Here is a 25,297-nt window from a genome sequence, read left to right as displayed (position 1 = left end):
CATGTTGGAAAATCATCTCTATAGGTTTCTCAGCATTGCTAAATTGTTTCATTGGCTAGAATTTTCATATCACATCTGTTTGTTGATTCCTGGGCTTTTGGCCATGTTGCTACAGTGCCAGAATCTCTAAGGCTCTACCCAAATTGCTAATATGGACAGATTCCTGAGTAGGATATAGTTTGTTTAGTTACAATAGAGATGGGACACAGAATCTTATCAGATGGCTAGCCTTTCATAGCTTCTGTTTGGAGGAACTACCTGTGGGTACTGGGCAATGTGTCCATCTGGTGATTTTCTGAACTGTATAGCACACTGTGGCCTTGTAAATCTCTGCTCATGAATACTGAAGAGGACTCATGGAAGGATGCATAGCTTCTGTTGCATCATACATTTCAAGCATACAAAAAATGGCCGATGTTGGTACAGTATGAGGGGTCTATAAGCCCACTGGGCTAGAGGTTCTGAGCTGCCCAGGTGGAAGATAAATAAGGTCAACAAACAAATGGCTTTTCCACTTGCATATCTCCTTCTCTAAGGGATTTGAGACTGAGGAAGATCATTTTGCTATGGAGGAAATGATGATCTGGTGCTCATGGCTCTTTACAGTTTGCTTTGTTGTCCTGGGAAAGGGGGAAGTGCCATGCTGGACCTTGCTCTGCATCCCACAGGGGGCTCCCTGCTTCTGAGGGGCCCTCACCCATCAGCTCCACCCACATAGCCCTCAGGAAGCAATACTTCATCTCAAGCAGAGCATTTAATTTAGGAGAAGGGTATCCTGAATTTTAGATAGGGGTATTTTAATGGTTAGAAATGCAACCTCTCTGGTAGAGGGCACTTATGATTTAAAAGAAGAGAAACGGAAATGAACCTGACACTGTCTGTCAAACTCATTTCTAGGTTTCTCATGGGAAATCTAGGTTTCCCCAAGCGGGTATTTCCCTGAGAAGGAATTGTTTATTTCATTCTACGTGGCTTTATGGATCACAGCATAATCAGACATTTATTTCTGGGCAAAAAAGGCCAAAAAATACTTATATAAAAAGGTTAAGAATTGAGATAGATGTTTTAGAAGTAATATAAAATGGGAAGCTGCAAGTTTTATTTAGCCTCAGAAGTGAAAGCAAAGCTGTAAGAGGTTAGGTAAAGAGACACAAGCTTAATCGTATCTGTAGGAGTTTACTGTAGGCTATGAGAGGAATGCCTGACTACATAGAAAAATGACCTGAAGGGAAATGGTGGACTTTTTTCCCTTCCATATTTTTAGGAAATAAGCTGTAATGTGGAAGACATTGGTACAGGTCAAAGAGCATGATACCTGGAGCTTGAAAGAGCCAGGCCTGAATCCCACATTCTCCATTTACTAGATATGGGAATTTAAGCAACTTATGTGATATTTTTGAATCTCAATTTCTTCAGCTGTAAAATGTAGATAATAATACAGACCTCTAGAGGATGCTATGCAGTGCTTAACAGGCCTGACACATGAGGAGTGCCCAATAAATGGTAGCTTTTATTAGGAACTATAAATAGGAAAGTACTTAAGTGGTGCCCACCACACCTGGAAAGGAGCTCTGAAATGCTCTCTGGAGGTGCTGTAGACCCTGTGACTTAACTTAGTGTGGCATCATGCTTGTCCAATTTTGTTTGTTTCTAAAGAAATCACATAGTGCATCATTACTGGAACACATTTTAGAGTTTTTACAATCAGTTAACTAATTCTAAAACCCTTTACCTGAATAGGAAGGCAGATGTTGTCTGCTTCATCTGTCTATTTGTACACCTGTTTAAGCGTTTAAAAATCCACCAAAACATTTAAAGTCATGAAAGCTAATTGCTTCATGACTAAACAAAATTCCCTAAAAGTGTATATTCCTGCCAACAGTTGAATCCTCTAAAAGAGGCAGGAAAACCACATGAGCTTCTCTCTACTAATGCTGTTGATGTGTTGGGACTTGAACCAGGTCCCTTAGGCCAAAAGGAAGCACAGATATGGGGGGGAAGAGTCTGATGAGTTAAGCCAATAACATCCAACCTCTTGGCCAGAGAGATGTAAATTCTTTGTCTAAACTCACAGAAATAAGACTTTCAGGGCTGGAAAAGACTTTGATAAGTAATGCAAACTCCTCTTTTTATTGAATTTATTTCTCTGGATGCTATATATGTAATTGGTAATCAATAAATATTATTTGCTTGCCTTGTGAAATTGTTTCAAGTTGGGATAAGGATGAATCTGTTGTGTTGAAATAGAGGAAAGCTAATTTTCTTATGCTGGGACTGGCTGTAATCTTATTAGCCAGATGGTCTAACCATTAGAGCTAACCAGCCAGACTAGGCCACAAATATCTCAGTTGCACAATGCAATTGGATTTGTGAGCTGCAATCTTTTTTCTTTGGACATTTTTATTTTATTCTTTATTTTTAAAATTTATTTAATTTATTTTTATTTGTGGCTGTGTTGTGTCTTCATTGTTGCATGCAGGCTTTCTCCAGTTGTGGCGAGTGGGGGCTACTCTTGGTTGCAGAGCACGGGCTTCTCATTGCGGTGGCTTCTCTTGTTGTGGAGCACGGGCTCTAGGAGTGCGGGCTTCAGTAGTTGTGGCACGTGGGCTCAGTAGTTGTGGCTCTCAGGCTCTAGAGCGCAGGCGCAGTAGTTGTGGCGCATGGGCTTAGTTGCTCCGCAGCATGTGGGGTCTTCCCAGACCAGGGCTCGAACCCGTGTCCCCTGCATTGGCAGGCGATTTCTTAACCACTGCGCCACCAGGGAAGCCCCTGCGAGCTGCAGTCTTTAAGCATCATCATTTGTATGGGGACAGAGGCACCTCTTGTCTGCATTTTGGGAGCGTAGGTTGGCTCCCTGGTCTCACTCAGGTCAGCAACACCTCTGCCCATCCTTACTGGCTCCAGCTCCTTGCGGTTAAATCCCAGTGCATTTGTAAGCCCCAAGTGCAGGGGCCAATTTTGGCCGATGAAAGTGGTTAACCTTTCTGGCAGGCCCTCTCCTGCTGCTGTTTATGAGGCGTGGCTCTTTCATCTTTGCCTGTTGGAAGAGCATTCAGAAAAAGCAATTGCAGCTCCCAATTTCGAAAAAGCCTTTAATTTTCCATTCTTTCCTTTTGCAACTTCATCCACTTGCTGAATATTCAACCCCAAAGAAGCTGGGGTTGAAATGAGATGATAGATTCAGAACGGCCTGCAGTTTAGAGGATGAGATTATAGTAGAGGGTTTCCAGCCTTGAGTTTGCTTAGCTTTGAAATCTGGAGGACTATCCTCACAGGGAAAGACTCCTGGCTTCTGGGAAACAGCACTGTGCCCCAAATGAACTGTGATATTTATCTTGATAAGGTGCTTGAGGAGGTTGCTGGATGTAGAAGAGAGTAGGTTTCTGAAGAGTACAAGCAATCTTGAGCCCTCTTGGCTGATAACTGCAAAATGTACGTGCCCTAAGAAATCAGAAAATATGTGGTGGGTATGGTAGAAAGAATCAAGTTGGCTAAAATAAAGAAATAGGGGGAGAAAGCTATTTAGAGAGAATTTGGCATATATTTGGTATTTGTGTCTGTTTTTCTCTTGAAATGGGCTCATGTGTTGGCAAGAAGCTTCTAGCTGTTGTCAGAGATATGAACATCTGTGTTCCTTCGCAGAAAACTCAGGATTCTAAAGTGTTTGGGGGAAACTAAGTAACTGCCACTTACTCTGTCTCCTCCTTAAGAGCTGAGTCTCTACTGCTCAGAGTGTGTTTTTAAAAGGAAGACGTGGCTTATGGCTTTCGGCTTTACTTTTGCATACCACGCGGCAGAGGAGTTCCCAGAGATGAAATCTAAGGCTGTCAGATGTAAGTGTGCATACCTGAGGCAAATCAGTTTTACTTGCTTTGTTAGAAATAAGAAGGAAAGATGCCAAGTTAGCAAGCTCATTGTGACACAGATATGCAAGGAGAGCCATCAAAGGTGTGAAGCCTTTGCTTTAGTCCTCATAGCTAATGCTGAATGCCGTTACAATGACCCCCAAATATCAATGGCAACACAATAAGAATGTAATTTTTGATCACTTTAAAGTCCAACGGGGTCACCCGAGGCATCAATATCTACCCAATACACTACCCATAGTCTGTCTTCCTTTAGCCAGAACTCAATCACAGGCGTGGCCAAATGCAGAGGAAACCGGGAAATGTACTTATGCCATGTGCTTGTGGAAAATGCAATTGGTGTACGGAACTTTTAGTATCATCTCTGCCACAGCCCTAAATGTTCTTCCTAGACAGTTGTGGATTCGGGTTTTGTGGGGTCTGAAGCTTATGTAAGTCTGGGACTTACGTTAGAAAATTACACAGAATTAAATACACAAGTAAATATTTATTTAGAAGGGGGATGGGAAGGATTCAATCAAGTGAGAGGCCCTGAGGATTAAGGTTGCTTAGCGCCACGGTAAATGTCTCTCTGTTCTTAGATGTCTGCATATAAAATGTGTTTTTCCCCAACTTGCTCGGTGCCCCCATGGAGCACTTAGTGCTAGTGAGGGTGTCCCAGGCCAGCTACCTCACATTGCCCTTCAGAGTGAAAACTGCTCCAGCCTTTCTGGGAAGCCAGTAGGCTGGCTATCCGTGCTGAGAGCCTGTGACACGTCTCCAGCTCTAAGTCAGTGGTCTTGCCTTTGCATGCCTGTGAGAGGCTGAGGGCGTGGGTGTAGATACAGATTCAGGCTGTTCAGAACCCAGCCACCATTTACTCCACATTCTTTAGCTTTTCCAAACTAAAAATTCTGCCCTCCCCCCCAACCCCCTGCCAAATTTATACAGTTGGCATAGCAAAGCACGTAACTCAGTGCTGGTATCAAGATTAGCTGGGATAATGCATTGAAAGTGCTTAACTTAGTGCCTAGAAGTTAACAAGAACTTCATCCATGTTGTCTGCTTTTTACTATCATCACACTAGGCAAAGATTTATGTTTGAAGATGCTCAATCTGCATTAGCTATATGTAAGAAAATGAAAGCTTTCTAACTGGCCAATGACAGGTAAATGCTTGAATTATGTCTCCATGCAAAGGACTATTACAGTAACTAGAAATGATGATACAATGTTTTGTTCAAGGAAAAATGCGTATCATATAATAAGTGAAAGCAGAATGATATGAAACAGTATGATCTGAATTATGTAAATCATGAGTAAATTAAAAAAACACTGAAATTAGGAAAACCTTAGCATTGCTCATCTCTGGGTGATAGACAAATGACCAAACTTTATTCTCATCTTTATAGTTTCTGCATCTGGCAAATAGTATTTATTTATTTAAATAATGATACTGCTGATCCTGCCTTATAAATCCGATATTGCAGCCTTAAATTTGCCTAATATTATATTTTATTGTTTCCAAAGTGCAATCATATCACATTTAATCTTCACAACAATTCTGACAGAACAACAAAGGAAAAACATGCTTTTAATGGAAAACAGATCAAACAAAACAAACCCACCCAACCACTAAAAACTTTGAATTGGTTGAAATTTCCAGACATCATCGTCACAGAAGTCTCCATCTCCTGCCTCATGTTCCCCTAATTAATTCTGCTGTTCGCCAAGCACTGTAACAAAGGAAAAAAGACTACTCCCTTCTAGATTAATATAGTTTTCTATTTAGATTTGTAATTACAAGTATTTTAACAGTATTGGTTTGGATTATTTCTTCAGAGAAGTTTTAGAATGGAGCTTGGAACCTTAGCCTTGTTCTACCAGAAAAATGCTTTCTGCATTTCATGGAGGTGAAAAGTCCACTTTAGGTCAGAGCCTGCCTGCTTTCTGCTCTGTGCTCCCCACCCTCCCTCCCCTCCCCTGCAGGCCCAGCCCTTGAAGATGGGGGGTGGGACTGCTGAAGGAGTCTCTAGGACCAGGGAGCCAACACCTCCTGATCAGATCACCCTGGATGCTCTTCTCCCCTGGCTGACTTGTGTTCTGTACCTGGCTTCTGCTTTGTTCCAAGTGCCAGCATCCTTGCTAGAAGAACCCACTGAGAGCTGGGCCCTGGGCTCATACCAGTCCCTCCTTCCTTCCTGCCTGGTACTCCACTGCAGAAGCTGGAGTTTGCCTCCTGCCCTAGCCAGGTGACTGACACCACCTTATAAGTCTGATTCTGGCTACCTGCCTGTACCTGGGAATACTGTGTTCTCTGATTGGCCTTGCCTGATGCTTCTTATTTCCAATTTGACCTGCAGATGCTGACCCAGTTACTTGAGCTGACTCTAAGGCATCCTTGCCTTGATATTCAGCAGGTACAGAGTTCCACTGGGGCAGTTCACTCCCTTCCAGCTACCTCAGCTGCCTTTCTCCTTGCTGTCGGCCTTGCTCACTCCTGGGGCCTGGGCAGATCCAGTTCCAGGTTCTGGAATCTCCCATGGGTCTTACCTCATTGCGGTGATCTGGGCCAGGTCACCAGATACTGTGCTTTGAAAAGATAATCTGTTTTTAAGTTGCTAACCGCTTGGAGGACAGCAGAACTGCAGGCTGCTGGAGGGGCTGGAAGTTAGGGAGCAGGGTAGGATACTCATTTCAATTTTGATTAAAAATACTCTTCAAGACAGTTCAAAATATGTTGCACTTTCTACTTGTAACAGTCTCAAGTCTGGGAAAGTATCGTGGAATGGCAGTGTTCATTTTTCTTCTTTAACAGACAGGTCAGGTTAAGTGGAAGTGTGGGCAGGGAAAAGAGTAGTCGGTGAGAGCCTGGACTGCTGGGTTCGATTCCTAGGGCTGCCCTAACAAATTGCAACTGGGTGACTTAAAACAGCAGAAATTTGTTCTCTCACAGTTCTGGATGCTAAGAGCGCAAAATCAAGGTGTCAGTGGGGTCTTGCTCCCTGGGAAGTCTCTAGGGGAGGATCCTTCCTTGGCTTTTCCAGCTTCTAGTAGCTCCAGGCATTCCTTGGCTTGTGCAGCATAGCTCCCATCTCTACCTCTATCTCCCCATGGCCATCTTTCCATGTGTGTCTGTCTTTCATAATGTTTTCCTCTTCTTGAAAGGATGCCAGTCATATTGGATTAGAGTTCACCCTAATGACCTCATCTTAACTTGATTATATCTGCAAAGACCCTATTTCCAAGGCAGGTCACATTCATGGATACTGAGGGTTAGGACTTCAGGGAGACACAATTCAACCCATAACTGCTGCCTATGATCCAGTTCTGGGTGCCCACTTCATTGGTGTGGCCACCAGCAAGGCTGCTTTGGGTCTCAGTTTTCTTGGCTATAAAGTGGAGATAATAATAGTGCCTTTCTTATAGGATTGCTGTGAGAATTAAATGGGAAAAGGCTTGGAATATTATCTGGCTTATAGAAAGTGCTCAGTAGGGGTGAGCTTTTAAGGCCAGTCACTTCCAGTCCTAGGATTTCACAAGCTAGTTCATGGAGAAATTGAGGAAGTGAATGAGCCACACACAGAGTAACATTATGGTAAAGCAGAGGTTAACTCTTTCGATGCTGTGGTGCACAGGGCTCATCTGCATACAAATTTTGCTTCCAAGGTTGTTGTCACCACTAATTTTGCTCAAGTATTTGCTTGATGGAAACCTCCTATGCTGCTCTTTAAAGTGAATGCAAAGTAACCCTGTTGGGCAAGTTCTAGAAAATCTTGGCCCCTATTTGGACTGAGCAAATGTGTCTATCCTTTCAGGGTGGTCCTGTAAGACACCTGGCTTGTGCACCACTCATCTCCAGGGTGCAGTTCATATCGTGGTCTGTGTGAATGCTGCTGCATGCCTGGACCCTGTGTGTGGTGGCCCCAGGTCCTTCCTGGGGTTGTGTGGGGTTTTCAAGTAGCATAGTCATGGTGTGAAACTTGAACCACATTCCGCTGGCTTAATTATTCAATAGAAACGGGGTTCCCAAGATTCTAAACAGTAGTCCATCCCTTTGGAGAATACATATGTCTATTACATTATCCATCAGGATAAAACCTGAGAGTTGAAGGCAAGTCAAATTGTTATTTTTCTCCCTGATTCATCTTTGTGAGGTTGGTGTCTTCAGTTTTATAGTTGGCAGCACATCTGATTTAGGAAATAGATGCTACAAGTTGAAGGCCTAAATAAAGCTAAATAAATCTAAAGATTGAAGTCCAATAAAGGAATTATCTATAGTTAGTTCACGTATTTCTACTACCAGTCAGTTGCAAATCTGAAAATACAGGCTTAAATCTGCATGTTCATTTAGTTGTGCTGATCATCTGAAATGCTGGTCATTAGAAAGGTTATAGTTTCATTATGGAGTATACTTTGAACTTAATTTGTCTGTGGGTCTATTGGTGTTCTGGGAATTTTGCTCTAAGATGTGTTGAAGGTATGCTGTAGCTATGAGGTGTATGATTTGTTGACGAGTTGTTGAGGTGCTATTTATTTTTAATATACTCCCTTCTTTTTTCTTCCCAAAGCGAATAATCAGGATTAATGTTTAAGTGGGATCCATTTACTTCATACTGAGAGTTATTATTACTCTAATTCATGTTTCTTTTCCCTTGAAGCTCTGATGTATCTTTGGGAAGATAAACCTTTTTGTGTATTAATTACTTTTCAGTATTAATTATTACAACACAGCACTGAACATTATTGCACACTTATTATGTGCCCGCTCTGTGCTAACTGCTTTAGATAGATTTTTATTATTTAATTTTGCTATCCATACTAGACTTTTGAGTAATGTCTATTAGAATTCACATTTTATAATGAGGATCTGAGACCTGGGGAAGCAGACCTGCCGAGGTTTCATGTTTGTGAGTGGCGGAGCCAGGGTTTGAACACAGGTATTCTGGCTTGGGATCCCCTGCTCCTTAACCCTACACTCTTGATATTGCAGATACAGGCAAATCTTTGCATTTGAGGAGAGAACTACAGATGCAATCTAGCACTTTCCAGTGATTCAGAAGGGCTCTGCGTTTCCATGTAATATGAATTTCGGGACAGTGGATTGATTCACTTTGCTTAATTTGTTTTGTTCAAGTTGGCATCCTGCTAACTTGCACAGGCAGTAGCTGAAAGCAGTGGGAGATACCCCAATAGGGCTCTGGGTTGCAAGATATGTTAACATGGAATTAAGAAGTTCACAGGCTTCATATATAACCTTGAGACTGACTCACTTGTTATCAAGATGAAAACTATGGCCCAAAGTATGTGCTTCAGAACATAGGATGTTACTTGGTTTTCCGTAATAAATAATAGCAAAGTCAACTTAAATAACTAGCTTAAGTTATTAAATCAACTTAGATAACTGGTCTAAAAAGTTAAATAAGTTTCTTTTTTTAATTTCAGAAAATTTTCCAGGCCTTTAATATATGTATGCTATGTGCATTGCCATTTCCAAGAAGAAAAAAAAAGGAGTATTAAGTGTTTTTGGAATGTACCTGACAATTATTTGATTGTTCATTTGTTCTGGCAGATAAAATTTGTCGTAATGCATCCATGATGCATTGTTTTAGATTTTTCCAGTCTAGCAGTTAGGATGACTTTGATTGTAAGTAACAGGAGACCCCGCGCCTAGTGGTTTAAACAATAAAACTTTATGTAAGTGAAAAGGTTAGAGGTATAGGGAAATACAGAATTAATTAACAGCTTGATTCAGCCACTCCCTAGGTCATTTAGGGTTTGGTTTCTTTTTGTTTTTCTCTGTCTGCCAGAGTTGAACTTTGGAGCTGGGCAAGGGGCAAATTCCCCTAGCTAATGAGCAGGGTGATCACCAAAGAATGGCAGGACAAAAATCTGATACTTTTTAGGAAGAGTGAATGGGAGCATGGATGTTTGAGAGGCAGCCAACAAATGTCCACTGTGGCCAGTGACCTGGTACCCCTAACTTAGATTAATGAAGATATTAATCTCTTCTCTTCTTCACCTTGTATGTATTGATATTCTACACGTATTGTGTAGGCTTTTTCCCTGCCTCAAGTATTTTCAGTGAACATTTCTATAGTTACCTCTAAACACAGAAAAAATTTCCAGCAGCATTCTTAGAGGTCGCATTCTGCATATTTCAGTTTCCCATATAGCAATCCTGTAGACCTGATAAGATATTAGTATTGGCTGTTAACGTCTAAGAAAATTTTTTTCCAAGGAAATTAAAAAAAAATTTTCTTAGCAAATTGAATGCCATTATGACATGTTACCCATTCCCAGCTGTATGATTCTTACTTACACTTAATATTATTTTGATATTAAAATATCCCGGTGGACGTAAATTGAGTTCTCTTAATTTACCCTTTCACATTACTGCTTGCAGGTTTTCCCTCAGTTCTCAGAAAAGTGCTGAAGGATGTTTCACTCAATGACAGGCTGGGGTTTCAGACAGCAAGAAAAAGAGAACTAAGGGCTGTAAGTTTGCATGTCACAGGGACAGTCAGTTTTGGCCCTGGGGATTTCTTCTGAGAAGTGAGAAATGCCTTCAGATGACTTGGTTCATTTGGTGGTTGACCTTTTTGCCACGTTGTAACAACTGGTATTTCCTTATGTTCAGTAAATGGACCGAGTGTCTGCTCTGTGCAGGGTATTTTGTGTGGAGTCTAAGTTGATTGGGAGACTTTCCTTAGAAGTACAGGCTTCCTGGTCTTTCAGCCTGGTCAGGGAGATGAGACAAGCACACAAATAACTAATACAAAGGATCAAATGTGGAGGGAGGCACAGAGAAAAGTCTAAGGGGCTGAGAGGAGGGAAAGATCCCTGGGAAGATGAGGAGCCCTGTGTTTGTGGAGGAAGGGGGAAGAATGGGGACTTCAGACAGAGGAAGAGTTAGGAAAAGGATAAATAATCTAGTTTAGTTAGAGTCTAAATGTTGTGAAGCAGTTAAAAAAAAAAAAAGAATTCTCGTACTAGTGATTTATTGTTGTATAACAAATTAGCCCAAAACTTAGTGGCTAAACCAACAGTCTTTATTATCTTCTATGGTTTCCGTGGGTCAGGAATCCAGGAGCATCTTGGCTGAGGGGTTCTGGTTGAGAGTCTGGCCTGAGGTCATAGACACATGTCGGCCGGGGCTGCAAGTCATCTGAAGGCTCGACTAAGGCTAGAAGATTTGCTCCAGGGTGGCTCATTCACATAGCTGGTAAGTTGGTGCTTGTGCTCTTGACATGACAGCTGGCCTCTCCCAGAGTGAACTTTTGAGATAGAGATAGTCAAGTGGCAGCTGTATCCTTTTTATGATCTAGTCTTGGAAATCACAAAGCATCATTTCCTAAGCATTCTATGTTTTAGAAAAGGCCAGTCTAAGGGGAGTGAGTAGGAGTCATTTTTTAAAGGGAGGAGTGTCTAAGAATGTGCACACATAATTTTAAAACCACTACTGTTCTTGAAAAAATAAATGACAGAAGCAAAAGCAATAGTTGCATTGCAGTGGTTTTCCTTCAGTTGTTTCTGCTACAGTGTTACTCATCTTACATTTGGCATGCTAGACTGTTTTGATTGGTAAACTATGGTGTAAATAATGTCGAAAGCATATTTTCTTCCTCTAAGCTAGTTATTTAAAATAAAAATTGGTAATTTATTCAAAAGTTTCTCCTGTAGCAGAAACTTACTACATAAGAGAGATAAAGCAGAAGTGACTCAGGCTGAGGTTGTGGGGGAGGGGTGCAGCCTCCCATCAGCACCCAGGAAGGCCCCACAGACACCTTGGACCCTGAGAATGGCACTTGGTTTGGAAGCCATGCCATGGATCCATCCAATTCTTTTTCGATTTTCTTTGAGAATTCAGTTTGTTCTTTTGAAGAACTCTTCCCCATTCAGGGATTCAGAATTGCTTTGTAAAGTGTATTCTAATCGTAAGAATTATTTTCTGTAATTTAAATAACGTGCTTGAGCCATGGCACTGAATGATGGTTAGTATTGTTTTATTCAAAATGTGTGTTTTGTGGGTGATGGTGGGAGGTGGTTGAGAGACAGGAGGGGACTTTAGTTGGAACAGACTTTTCCCCTCTGTGGAGCACATATTAGTTAAATACACACTTGGGACTCAAACATAAAGCGATGGTTACAGCAACGAAAGACAGGGCCCACCATTCTCGTGTGATATCAAAACTAAAAGCTATCCATGACCATGTGACCTCAAACCATCACGATATTGCTGCTGGAGTGGGAGGCAAACTTCCGAGAAATGGAGAATGTGTGTGCTTTGGCGTGAGTGTTTTGATAATTACCAGCAGGGGAAATTTTCATGAACCAGGTAAGGAAAAATATGCTTATTAGTCATATGAATAGTAGTTTTCTCAACACAATAATATACTGCTAAAGTCCACCCCCCCCCAAAAAAAAGCCCTTTCTGTAGACTGCAGGAAAAGAGACTCTTTAATACAATAGAGAAATTGGAAAAGCAGAGTGCATTACCTCTCTCTAATTTAGCACATTTAAAGGGCAATAGCCAGCAAAATTAAATTTTATTTAAAGAATTTTGAGGATGAAAAGCATGAAGATATTAATTTTTCTCCACTACCACTTTCCACTTTCATTGCTGCTACGATCCACTTTACCCACTCATTCCTGGAAAAGAAAGAACGTAAAGCTTGCTGCAGTCATTTCTTTTTAAAATAAAGAAGTATTGTAGCAGATGTAGAAAGACTAGAAGAGACCAGAAGCTGGGTGCTAAATGACAGAAGGGAGACTATTTATTTTTTTACAAAGTTGTGTGTGTGTAAAGTGATGATTGCTCAGTGAATTCATCCATTGACCATCAGTATTAATACCAGTGGGATTTCCCATTTAGAATATTGCTAAGGTAGAATTAGTTGCTGTATCTCCACAATTATTTCTTAAAATGATTTTCTATGAGCCAGTAAAATGCCATGCTACTTTTTGTCCCTACTTCCTGTTCCTGCTGTTCTAGGTTTTATGTGAAAATGTATTTGTGGGAGTGTAAGCCTGAGCTCTTAGCAGAGGGCCTGGCATGGAGTAGCATCTGTAACCATGAATTCCCTTCCTCCTCTTCCCCTCATGCGTATTTGCACTGACCTCAGCATCCAAGTTGGGAGGGTGTCAGAGAAGATGCCTATAAATTGCATCTTTTCTTCATGCAGCTGAAAAATTTTCCACTTACGTCTTCTTCGCTTTGCAGGTTTATCTGTTTCTCTCTCAACACACAACCCACTGTTTCTTTCTCCACCAAAATATAAGTCAGGTTGCCATCATTTAGGCCTAGGCCAGCAGGACCAATGATGGGATCTCATTTCTCTGTTAGTTTTCTCTTGTTTGAATGAGGAAAGTGATTATAAACCTGGATTATTGTTCATTCTGTTTTCATCTTTATATGCCATTCATTCATTCATTCATTTGTTCAGGATAACATTTATTGTGGGTCCACTGTGTAGGGCTATGTGTGTGTTGGAATGAGGTGTGGGGCATGGAGGTTACTGTGATCTAGGTATCTAGGCCTTTGTCTCTGCCTTTTGGTATCTCACAGTCTGGTGGAGGGTTGGAGAGATAGACATTTAAACAAGTAGGTACATTTCAAATAAGCACTTATGGACCTCCTGTGGTATGCAGTGAAGTGAACCAAATATCATGTAGATGTCAGGTTTTACTAAACTTCCTTTCTTTCAAGGAGTTCATAGTTAAGTACAGGAAAGAAGACATAACTAATTTAGCAAACATTTAGAGAGCTGTGTCTGTCAGTAAACTGCTCTAGTTGGGAAGTTCAAGTTTATTTTCATGTTAATTACATGAAATAAGCCCTTCATATGCAAAGAAAGTAAAGACCTTTGGAAGGGAAGTAGTTAGAGTGGGAATTGTGGAGGAAGTGGGAAGCAGAATAGTTAAGAGTAGTTAAGGGCTCAGACTCTGGGAGTTATATATATCTGGGTTGGATCTTGGCTCCATTACTTAATAGCTGTGTGATTTTCGGTGTGTATGGGGGTGGAATTAATTTCCTCTTTAAGACTCAGTTTCCCCATCTACAAAATGGGGATGATATTGGTAATATTTACCGTGGCAGATGGTATTTTCTGAAGATATTCAAACCAGTATCTCTCATCCTTCATGTTCTTTTTACAATATCACTTTGACAGTCCTTGCATCTAGTGATAGAGTTTATGTCCCTTCTCTTTGATCTTGAGTGGAATGTTGTGACCACCTTGACCAACGAAGTATAGCAAAAGTGTTGCTATATGACTTGCAAGGCTGGATGATAAAAGTGCTATGCATCTCCATCTTGCTGTGTGGTGTTCATTATTGGAAGCCAGCCACCATGCTGTGAGGAAGCCCAGGCTGCCCATGGAGAGGCCCAAGTAGGAGGAATTGAGGCCCCTGGCCCACAGGCCTGGCTGAGCTCCAAGCCGACTGCCAGCTCAACTCTCCAGCATATGAGTGAGCCCTCATGAAAGTGGATCCTGCAGCATGCTGCACGTGAGTTGCCCTGGCTGCCTCTACGTGGAGCCTAAACCAGCCATGCCTGCCCAGTCCTGCCAAATTGTAGTTTCATGAGCAAAGTAAATGACTGTTGTTGTTTGAAGGCCCTAAGTCTTAGGATGGTTTGTTACACAGTAATAAATAACCAGGACATAATGCCATATAAGGCTGTTAGAAGAGTCAATGAAATGATGTGTGTAAACCAGCACAAAACTAATGCTTCACTAATGATTGCTCTTTTCATTATTGTTGATAGTTGAGAAGATATTTAATGAAAATCAGCATTAATTCAAAGTGAGGTCACAACCTAAAGTTCCCCCCAAGAACTTCTGGTATCTAGTAGGTTTTAGGGAACTTCTTTTATTCACTTTTTTGTCATTTGCAAAATCTGTTTTGTGTCAGCTTCCTAGAGTCCTTTTCTCCTGGGTTTATGACGCTGACTTTGTGCTGGACTCTGTCCTCTGCTGAGTCAGAGTTTCACTCAGGCTTTCAGTGTCATAACCAGACTTGTAATCAATGTTTAAACTTTCATAATGTTCTTTTTTTTTATTGTAGTAAAAAAAGTAACATAAAATTTATCATTTTAATCATTTTAAAGTGTACAGTTCAGTGCTGTTCACTCTATAATATTGTTGTGCAACAGATCTCTAGTAATTTTTCATATTTCAAAGCTAAAACTTCATACCTATTGAACAACAACTCCCCATCGTCTGTTCTCCATCCCCCCCCAGCCCTAGGCAACCACCATTCTACTTTCTACTTTCTATTTCTAAGAGTTAGACTCCTTCCTGTAAGTAGAATCATGCAGTATTTGTCCTTTTGTGACTGGTTTATTTCACTTAATGTCATGTCCACAAGATTCATTCATGTTGTAGTATGTGACAGGATTTCCTTCTTTTTTAAAGGCTGAGTAATATTCCATTGTACGTATATACCACATTTTGTTTACCCCCTTATCCATCAGCAGACATTTAGTTTGCTTCCACCTCTCGACTGTTGTGAGTAATGGTGCAGTGAACATGGGTGCACAAGTGTGGCTCTGCTGTTATTATTTTCCCCTCCCACCAATAGCAGAATCTCTTTGAAGTGCATTTGAGAGAGGTAGGGGCTTATCTGTGTTCATTGCCATCTTTTTTTTCCAACATATCTTAAGAGAGTTACAAGTAATCAGGTAGTGAGGCTGCCTGGATTCTAACAGGGGGTTTCAACCTCAGTAGGCATATCTGTTGTGTAACCTGAATAGTATTAGAGTTATACCTCTATTTGTAGGCTCTATTGCTTTCAGAGCAGTTTTAAAAGCATTATTTTATTTAACCCTTGCTACATGGTGGCTGTTTCTTTCATATGAAAAATATGAGGATACAATTATGGTACAGATATAAACTCTATGAAGCTATAGGTATTCAACGTAGTATTCACTATTCTTCGCCAAAGTGGGCTTTTCTTATGAATAGACTTGAGATAGTTTTTTACCTATCTTTTAAATTAATAGATGTTATATTTTAGAGCAGTTTTGTTTTAGAGAAAAATTGGGCATAAAGTAGAGAAAGTTCTCATCCCCTCTCTCCCTGTACCGTGTCCACTATTATTAACATCTTGCATTATTATGGTACATTTGTCACAACTGATGGACCAATAACAATATATTATTACTAACCAGAGTGCAGAGTTTACGTTAGGAGTCACTCTTTGTTTTGTATAGCTGTATGCATTTTGACAAATGTATAATGTAGGTATCCATTATTCCAGTATCATACAGGATAGGTTTTATTGTCCTGAAAATCCCCTGTGGTTCACCTATTCATTCCTCCCTTCTTTCCTCCCTGCCCCCGACTGACAACTATTGATCTTTTTATGGTCTCTATAGTTTTGCCTTTTCCAGGCCATCATACAGTTGGGATAACAGTATATAGCCTTTTCAGACTGGCTTTCTTTACTTAGAAATATGCCTATAAAATTAATCCACGTTTTTTGTTTGTTTGTTTGTGGCTTGCTAGCTCATTTCTCTTTAAGGCTGAATACTATTCCATTGTGTGAAGGGACAGCAGTTTATCCACTCTCATATTGAAGGGATGTCATAGTTGTTCTGGGGTTTTGGCAATTAATAAGGCTGCTATAAACATTTGTGTGCAAGTTTTTGTGTGGACATGTTTTCAACTTATTTGGGTAAATACCATGGAGTGTGATTGTTAGATCCTATGGTGGGAATATGTTTAGTTTTGTAAGAAACTGCCCAACCGTCTTCCAAAGTGGCTCTCCCATTTTGCATTCTGACCAGCAATGAGTGAGAGACTTCCTATGGGTGCACATCCTCACCAGCATGTAGAGTTGTCAGTGTTTTGGATTTTAGCCATTCTTATAGGTATGTTGTGCTATCTTGTTGTTTGAACTTGTAATTTCCTAATGAAACACAATGTTGATAATTTTTTCATATGCGACATGTTTTTATTTTTAAAAGTTTTATTTTGAACTAAGTATAGACTCACAAGAAATTGCAGAAAAATAGTATGGCGGGGTTCCTTAATTCAGCTTCCCCCAATGGTAACATCTTACTTAACTAGAACATTCTCAAAACCAGGAAATTGAGACTTCACAATACAATGACTAGACTATAGACGTTACTAGAATTTCACCAGTTTCTGCATGCACTCATTCTATTTTTGTGTGTGTATCCAGTTTTATGAAATTTTATTGCATGTGTAGATTCATGTAGCCACGGCCACAATCAAGATAGAGAACTGATCCATCACCACAGACACTCCCTACAGCTCTGCCTTTGTGGTTGCATGCTCCCCCAAACCCTGCCATGCCCCAATCTCTATTGACCACTGGTCAGACATATGTTTTTAAAAATTAGCCCTGGAGTTATTGATGCAGTTTTGTCTCTGCATCAGTATAGTTTGAAGGTTATTGATTGATTGATCTTCCTTTTGACTTTGATACTTATGGCTCTAGTCCCAGGTTAGTTAGAATGAGCACGTGTATCTTCATGTATTTTTTGGAACAGGAATCTTTACTTCTTAGAAGTTGGGTACAAAGAAATTTTGCAGAGTGCACTGCAAGGTTTTGAAAGGGTAACACAAACAGTTGCAGTTTAGTGAATTTGAATAAAATGGGAACACTTCAGGAACTTGGGACAGGCTTGTTGCTGCAGATCCTGAACTATAGTCACGAGTCCTTATGCAGCAGATAAAAGTAGGCTTGCATTATTATTTTTATTATATATTATATATATAGTATATTATTATAATGTTGCAAAAGTTTTATTAGCAAGTTCCTTTAAGTAATGACCTACTTTAGTTCACTGAAAACATGATTCAATTTCCTGAAACATAATTTACAAATAATTTTTCAGATGAAATACCAATGAGTATTTCCTGACCAGCAAATGATAGCACTGTGAGGAAGTGGAAGAGTCATGAGAGAGACAACACAAGGTGGGAGAAGGAAGGAAGGAGTCCTTGTGAATGTGAGCCTGTTCCAGGCCTGGTGAATGGTGTTCAACAATAGTGCTGGAGCCCATGAAAGATATTTATTGAGGGTGCTGGGAACATTTTAACCTCTTATTTCAAAGGAGAGAAAAGTGTACTTCAGAAATCACTGGTGATTTTTATTTAAAAATTTTTTTTTTCCTTTTAAGGAGAAGGAAGCACAGCCCTCAGACTCCAGCCAGTGGCCACTTAAGAGGTCTACATATAGTGGGAAAGTTAAATTTGTGCTGGGGGATTATTAGTTAAATAATTAATTTGTAAAAACAACTGCATTCCATCGTTCTAGAGCAGAGTTTCTCAACCTCAGTGCTACTGACATTTTAGGCCAGATAAGTTTTTCTGTTGGGGGGCTGTTCGTTGCATTGTAGGAAGTTACCAGAATATTTGGCCAATACCCACCACAGTAGCACTCCCTGCCCAAGTTATGTCAAAGAAAAATGTTTCCAGACATTGCCAAATGTCCCCAGCGGAGGAGGAGCTACTCCTGTTTGAGAACCACTGGTTTTATATTATATATATATATATATGTATAAACAAACACATATATTCTTGAAAAATATATAGTATTATTTCCCAGTTGACATAATGGTGTAGTGTGTGTATATTGTTCTGCATCTTGGCTTTTGTCCATTTGTTAATGTTTTTGAGATTCAGCCATGTATATAAATACAGTTTATTTTTATTTAATTGCTGTATATTGGGTCACCTTTAGACCGTATCACATTTTATTTATCTATTGATGGGTATGTAAGTTGTTTCCAATTTTGCCATAAAAAAATTATTCCTCAGTGATTATTTTTATCCATGTCACCCTGAGCATGTATGTGATCATCCTAGATATTGAATAAAAGCCCACTAGAATTTATTCAGCTTTACTGTAAATGACCAAATTGTTCTCCAAACAAGTTATATTAATTTATACTCCCAGTTGGCAGTATATGTGATCCTACTTATGCCACATTCTGACTCTTGATGTTGTAGAATTGTTTAATCTTTGTTCATCTGAAAGGTGAACATGGTATCTTATTGCTGTTTTAATTCACACTTTCCTGATTACTAGTGAGTCATCAAGTGTTAAACCTGGAAGGAACTTTGGAGTCTTCTAGTCAACACTTATATTTTAAAGATGAAAAAAACGAGACTAAGAATATTTTCTTAATTCTTTCTTACCTTTACTTTTCTTCACTAGGAATATTTTTCTGCCTCATTGTTTTATGTCCCTCATTGTTTTGTCATATTGAATTCAGTAGCAAATCAAATGAAACCTTTCACATTTGCAAGGAAGGCAGGAAATGTATAGAGAAAAAAATGAAAGATTTTGATAGTACAGATTTCCTCCTTGCAATATTGTTTTTCACTAGCCACCCCAAGAGGATGGCTCTTTTTTTTTTTTTTTTACTGAACTTATTATTTTAGGCACAGGACCTAAACCAAGGAGGACACACAGGTGTATACATGAATGATGGAATGAACCCTAAGATGTAATGAGCAAAAGATAAGATCCTAGAAGCATCTAAGGCTTTTTTTTTCTCATCTCTGCATCTGGAGTTTAATTTCCAGATTGTGCCTGCAGCCTCAGCGGACCTGGGAATTACGAAGAATGGAAGGAAGTGTCGCTATTTTCCTTATTTGGACGGATTCCCCAGTGAATTTTGATCCACGCTTCTGGGGTCAGCCCTCTTGAGTCCAGCCTCCTAGATGCCAGCTGTTGAGACCAGCAGAGTTGACCCTCCATGGCAGAGCAGCCTGGGCACTGTCCCCTGAGGGACACGTGGTCTCCTCTGTAAGGCCTCCAGACTGGAAGAGGTCCTGCCTGTCTGTGTTATAACTGGTCAGACTCTAATAAGCCTATCTTCCTGAAAACCTCATTCCCAGTAATGAACGCAGCATCCCGAGTACCAGTAAGCATGTCCAACATGATTTCAGTGCCCCACGCACGGGCGAGTTTAATTGCTATGTGCTTGCCTCAGATGGGAAATGAAGGCACATGTGACCTACAAGGCTAGCATTGCGGTTCTACGTAATCCCTTTCATCACAGGTATTTGTGTCAGTCAAAACAACATGGAAATATATTTGTTTTATTTTGTGATTTGGGAGAATAACTGCAGATAAGCCAGCTTTCCCCAGAGTTAAACTCTGTGAGCTTATTTTTATGCTAAATGGTGCACGTAATGCACGTTAATATTTTGTCAAGCTGAAAAATATTTCTTGCTGAAAGAGACTCTGTTTAGAGGCTTTTTCAAGCCACTGCATGCAGGGTGCGCTAAAGCCCATTTGCGTGTTCAGTTCTGCTGTGATTTGTGTTTTGAGTAGGCATCTGTTGATGACCTGTAATGCGCAGCATACAGTCACGTTGCTGGAGCTAGAAAGAGGACTAAGAGGAAGACCCTGTCTTTGGAGCCCTCTGTCAAGTGGAGACAAAGACGTGCAAACAGATAGTCACTGAGAAAGGAGCCAGGTACAGGCAATAGGGGACAGAGAGGAAGAACTGAATAACCACTTTGGGGAACTTGCAAGTTTCCTCAAAGGAGGAGCATTCTTGCTGTATCCTGAATAACGTGTGACGGTGACAAGGATTGGGGTGTGGGCGGGGCTGAGACTTGGGTTGGACTGGGAGGGGAGGGCGTTCAGGCAGAGGGAACAGTATGTGCAAAGGCTGGGAATTGTGAGAAAGCCTGACCTTTTGGGAAGAATTGTTAGTGACTATTCATTCTTGTTGTTTGGTCTGGATGTATTAAAAACACCCATGCCCTGCTTATGGGAATGATTCATTTGGATAAAATCCTATTACCACCCCAAGTTATGCTGTGTAACACAAGCATTTCAGCCCCCCAGCTGGTGGCCCCCATTACCAAGGCTTCAGTGATCTGGTCACAGTGACTTCTCCCCAGGGAGTATTTGCTCAGCAAATGCCTTCTCCGGGGCCAATTTCATAGCGTCCACATTTAGTGAGGACTCCTGATGGTGCACCCATTTGCATTTTATTCAGTAAAGATGAAAAGGGAGAAAAAAGGAGGGGAAGAAATCTGAGCCAAGTAATGCCTGACTTTTTTTTTTTTTTTACTAGATATTTTGTTTTTTTTCTGATGAAAATAGTACTTGATAGTAACAGTTATCTAGCTACAACCTCAGTCTATTTAGTACTAAACTTTTAAGTTAGCCTTTCAGAGTCCTTAGAAAACTATGAAAAAAAGACCCAGGAAACTTTGGGACTGGAGTGTGAGACCTCCTTCTTTTCATGCTGAATTCAGAGTCTTTGCTACATTTTTGCAGAGAAGCTAGATCTCAACACTGATTGGAATTCTCGGCCCTGCAGAGGAGTCGTTGGACAATGTTTGGGTATAAGAGAGCCCTTATGGAAACAACCTGAAGGACCTGGGGAATTTACTTATTACTTACTAGGTTGTTACTTCCATTAATGCAGTGAAGCGTCTGAACGATGCCTTTTTTTCTGGAGATGTCATTATCAGAGTAAAAATAAGTAGGAAGCCCTGGAAAGCTGAGGGAGCTGCAGTAAAGTGCATTCCTTGGAGTGAAGTGAAGGTGAAGGGGAGGAACCGCCCAAGGTCAAATTCAGGGTTGGGTCTTGGTGGGAGGGGGAGAGGTCATTTGTTGAAAGGTGAGGATGGAAGATGCTCATTCAAACCTTCCCACGCGCTCCTTAAATTGGGTAAGTTTCTGAACTGATTTGAGAAGAAGACTATGATAATTTTAGGGATTCTTCCTCTCCCCCAGTCCCCTCTTTCCTTTTTCTTTTTTTTTATGAATAGACTTTATTTTTTTGGAACGGTTTTAGATTTTACAGAAAAGTTGAGCAGATAGTACAGAGAGTTCCAATATACAATCCCCTTTCTGCACGGTTTTTCCCTACTAGAAACATCTTGCATGAGTGTGGTACATTTTTTAAAATTAATGAACCAATATTGATACATTAATATCCATTAACATCCACAGTTTACATTAAGGTTCACTCCTTGTGTTGTACATTCTGTGGGTTTTGACAAGTGCATGTGTCATGTAGCCACCATTATAGTATCATACAAAGTAGTTTCAATGCCCTAAGAATCCCCTGTGCTCTACCTGTTCATCACTCTTTCCCTTCTCCGTCCCTTCCACCTGCACTCGCAGCCTTCACACCCCTGGCACACACACATCTTCTGATCTTTTTACTGTGTCTATAGTTTTTGCCTTTTCCAGAATGTCATGTAGTTGGCATCAAACTGCCTGTAGCCTTTTCACACTGGCTTCCTTCACTTAGAAATATACATTTAAGATTCACCATATTATTTTATGACTTGATAGCTCCAGCACGGCTGCTGGGTTGTATGGTATGGACTAAATGTTTGGCTTTGTAAGAGGCAACTGTCTTCCAAGTTGGCTGTATCTTTCCTCCTTGCTTTTGAACTTTCCACATGACTTTCGTTTGGGAGCAGAACTTAGAAATAATTTGTGGGAAAATGCAGGTGCTACTTAAATTGTAGTACACGGATTCTGAAATACCTAGAGAAGTGTTTTGTATTAGGTAGAATATGGTAGGTGGAGACCTGACCAACAGTCTCTTACTGTAAAGACATTTATTGTTTACTTAACCAGAAGTCAGGGCCAGGTGGCTTCAGATTCATTAAGTAGCTCAAGGAAATCATCAAGGACCCAAGATCTTTTCTTCTGCTCTCCCATACTAAGTATGTTGGCCTTTTGTCTTTTGTTCACACTTATAGTCTCAAGATGGCTGCTGTAGCGCCAGGCACTATGTCCTCACACCCTTAACAGGAAGAAAGAGGAAGGGGAAACACCAGCAGCTCTCCTGTTCCTTTGTTTCTTATATTAGAAAAGTGACCTTTAGCAGATATCCTCTGATGTCTTTTTGGCTTCAGATGGTTCATTTGATCACTCTAGCTGCACAGAGGCCAGGAAGTGGCTTATCTGAGCCCCTTGAATGTTTGACCAGGCCTCATTCATCTATCTCGGGGACTATTGCATGAGCTACTTGTCACTTTGTTTGGCCTCAGCATCCTCACTCATCTGTGATATGATATGTGATATCAGTCACTTTCAAATTGTGCTTCCATGAGACCAAACTTTCTGAAGATGAGTTTAGAGGTCACTGCAGGGGGAGTGAGTGGGAGCGGGGGACAGTGAGCCAGGCTCTGGCCTCCCACTTCTTCCTGGATTAGCACACTTCCAGCTTCCTCACATGTTAGGGCTCCTGGAGGGTTTCCTTTGGATAAGTCCTCTACAGCTAAAATTAAGGGTGAAAGCACCCTGGGTTAGATGATGGTGAATGTTTCAATTCTAAGAGTCAGACTTTTGGACGAAAGTGAGACAAGGTTACTAGTCTCTTCCTAAGTGCTTCACAAAATTCTTAGCATTTTTGCCTTGAAAATTTTACCAGATGCACATGCTGTACAGAGATGTTGTCCTCTGTCCTAAAGGAGGAGGACTTTGCCATTTGTAAAGTGGTTTAAATCTTACCTCTTCTTTGACGAGGAGATGGTCTGGAGGTAGAAGATAAAAAGATGGTTAACAGCCTGAGTGTTATCCCCAAAAAGTGAAAAATTTGATCTTCCTTCATCTTTTCAAACACAGTTAATCAAATGTCCCTGAGTAATTGAAGAGGATGATTTGTGTTCTCTTCTATGCTCTTTGAACTCTTTTCCATGTTTATGTGAAATATGTTGACTTCTCAGGTGGACATTTTATCTTTGATGTAACTATTTCATCTATAGTGAAAAATGTTATGGGCTTTTAAAATTATTTCAGTTAAAATGCTTTGTAATTTATATTTGTCCCCTGAAGTGATTTTGTGAAATTTTAGGAAGAGAAAGTACATTAAAAAAAACCACAAATAGGGCTTCCCTGGTGGCGCAGTGGTTGAGAGTCTGCCTGCTAATGCAGGGGACACGGGTTCGAGCCCTGGTCTGGGAAGATCCCACATGCCGCGGAGCAACTAGGCCCGTGAGCCACAACTCCTGAGCCTGTGCGTCTGGAGCCTGTGCTCCGCAACAAGAGAGGCCGCAGTAGTGAGAGGCCCGCGCACCGCGATGAAGAGTGGCCCCCGCTTGCCACAACTAGAGAAAGCCCTCGCACAGAAACGAAGACCCAACACAGCCAAAAAATAAAAAAATAAACAAATGTGGGGTTTAAAAAAAAAAAGGAAAAGAATTTAAAATTAATCAATACAATCATAAATAGCATGTAGGTCAAATAATAAAGCATAATTTAAAAAAAACACACAAATAGGTATGTGTTTAAAAGATGAGCAGAGGGTCTTAATAGACATTTTTCCAAAGAGGACATGCAGGCACATGAAAAGATGCTCAACATTATTAATTATTAGGGAGATGCAAATCAAAACCACACTGAGATGTCACCTCACACCTGTTGGAATGGCTATCATCAAAAAGACAACAAATGGAGAGTGTTGGCAAGGATGTGGAGAAAAGGAACCCCTCATGTACTGTTGGTTGGAATGTAAATTGGTGCAGCCACTATGGAAAACAGTATGGAGATTCCTCAAAAAATTAAAAACAGAACTACCATACAACCCAGCAAGTCTACCCTGGGTATTTATCCAAAGAAAATTAAAACACTAATTCAAAAAGATATTGCACCCTTATGTTCATTGCAGCATTATTTAAAATAATCAAGATATGGAAGCAACCTAAGTGCCCATCAACAGATGAATGGATAAAGAAGATGTGGAATATATATGTATATATATATATATATATATATATATGGAATATTACTCAGCCATTAAAAAAGTATAAAATCTTGCCATTTGCTCCAACATGGATGGACCTAGAGGGTATTATGCTAACTGAAATAAGTCAGAGAAAGACAAATACTGTATAATTTCACTTACATGTGGAATCTAAAAAACAAAACAAATGAACAATTTTAACAAAGTAGGAACAGAGTCAGAGATACAGAGAACCAACAGGTGGTTGCCAAAGCAGAGAGGGAAGAGGGGTGGCAGAGGAGAGAAATAGGTGAGGGAGATTAAGAGGTACAAACTCCCAGTTGCAAAATAAATGAGTCAGGGGTATGAAATATATAGTGTGGGGGAATAGAGTCAATAATTATGTAATATCTTTGTATGGTGGCAGATCATAAGTAGATTTATTGTGGTGATAATTTTGAAATGTATAGAAATATCAAATCACTATGTTGTGTGACAGGAACTAGCATAGTGTTGTAGATCAATTATACTTCAAAAACAAACAAACAAACTCACGAAAAAAGAGATCAACCTTGTGGTTACCAAAGGTGAGATGTGGGAGAAGTGGGAACTGGATAAAGGCAATCAGAGGTACAAACTTCCAGTTATACGATAAATAAGTACTAGCGATGCATTGTGCAACATGGTAAATATAATGAACACTGCTGTATATTACATGTGAAAATTAAGAGAGTAAAGTTAAGAGAGCAAAGCCTAAGAGTTCTCAT

At 40.4% G+C, this 25,297-nt stretch overlaps 1 protein-coding gene across 3 annotated transcripts in view; it reads left to right on the top strand.

Annotated features, from left to right (window-relative positions):
* LOC114902000 (engulfment and cell motility protein 1) overlaps positions 1 to 25,297 on the top strand; it is a 313,303-nt gene that overhangs the window by 21,346 nt on the left and 266,660 nt on the right. The window contains exon 1 of one of the 3 annotated variants that reach the window (XM_029234322.1): positions 9,206 to 11,069. The exons of the other annotated variants lie outside the window; for them this stretch is intronic. The gene's annotated coding sequence lies outside the window, so the exon portion shown is untranslated. Of the gene's footprint in view, positions 1 to 9,205; positions 11,070 to 25,297 lie in introns of those variants that run through there. 3 annotated transcript variants of the gene reach the window in all.

Source organism: Monodon monoceros, unplaced genomic scaffold (assembly GCF_005190385.1).
Source record: "Monodon monoceros isolate NGI ecotype Baffin Bay Population unplaced genomic scaffold, NGI_Narwhal_1 Super_Scaffold_2, whole genome shotgun sequence".
NCBI classification, from domain to species: domain Eukaryota; kingdom Metazoa; phylum Chordata; class Mammalia; order Artiodactyla; family Monodontidae; genus Monodon; species Monodon monoceros.
The sequence above is the reverse complement of the archived record's forward strand: the minus strand, read 5'-3'. Positions and strand labels throughout refer to the sequence as shown.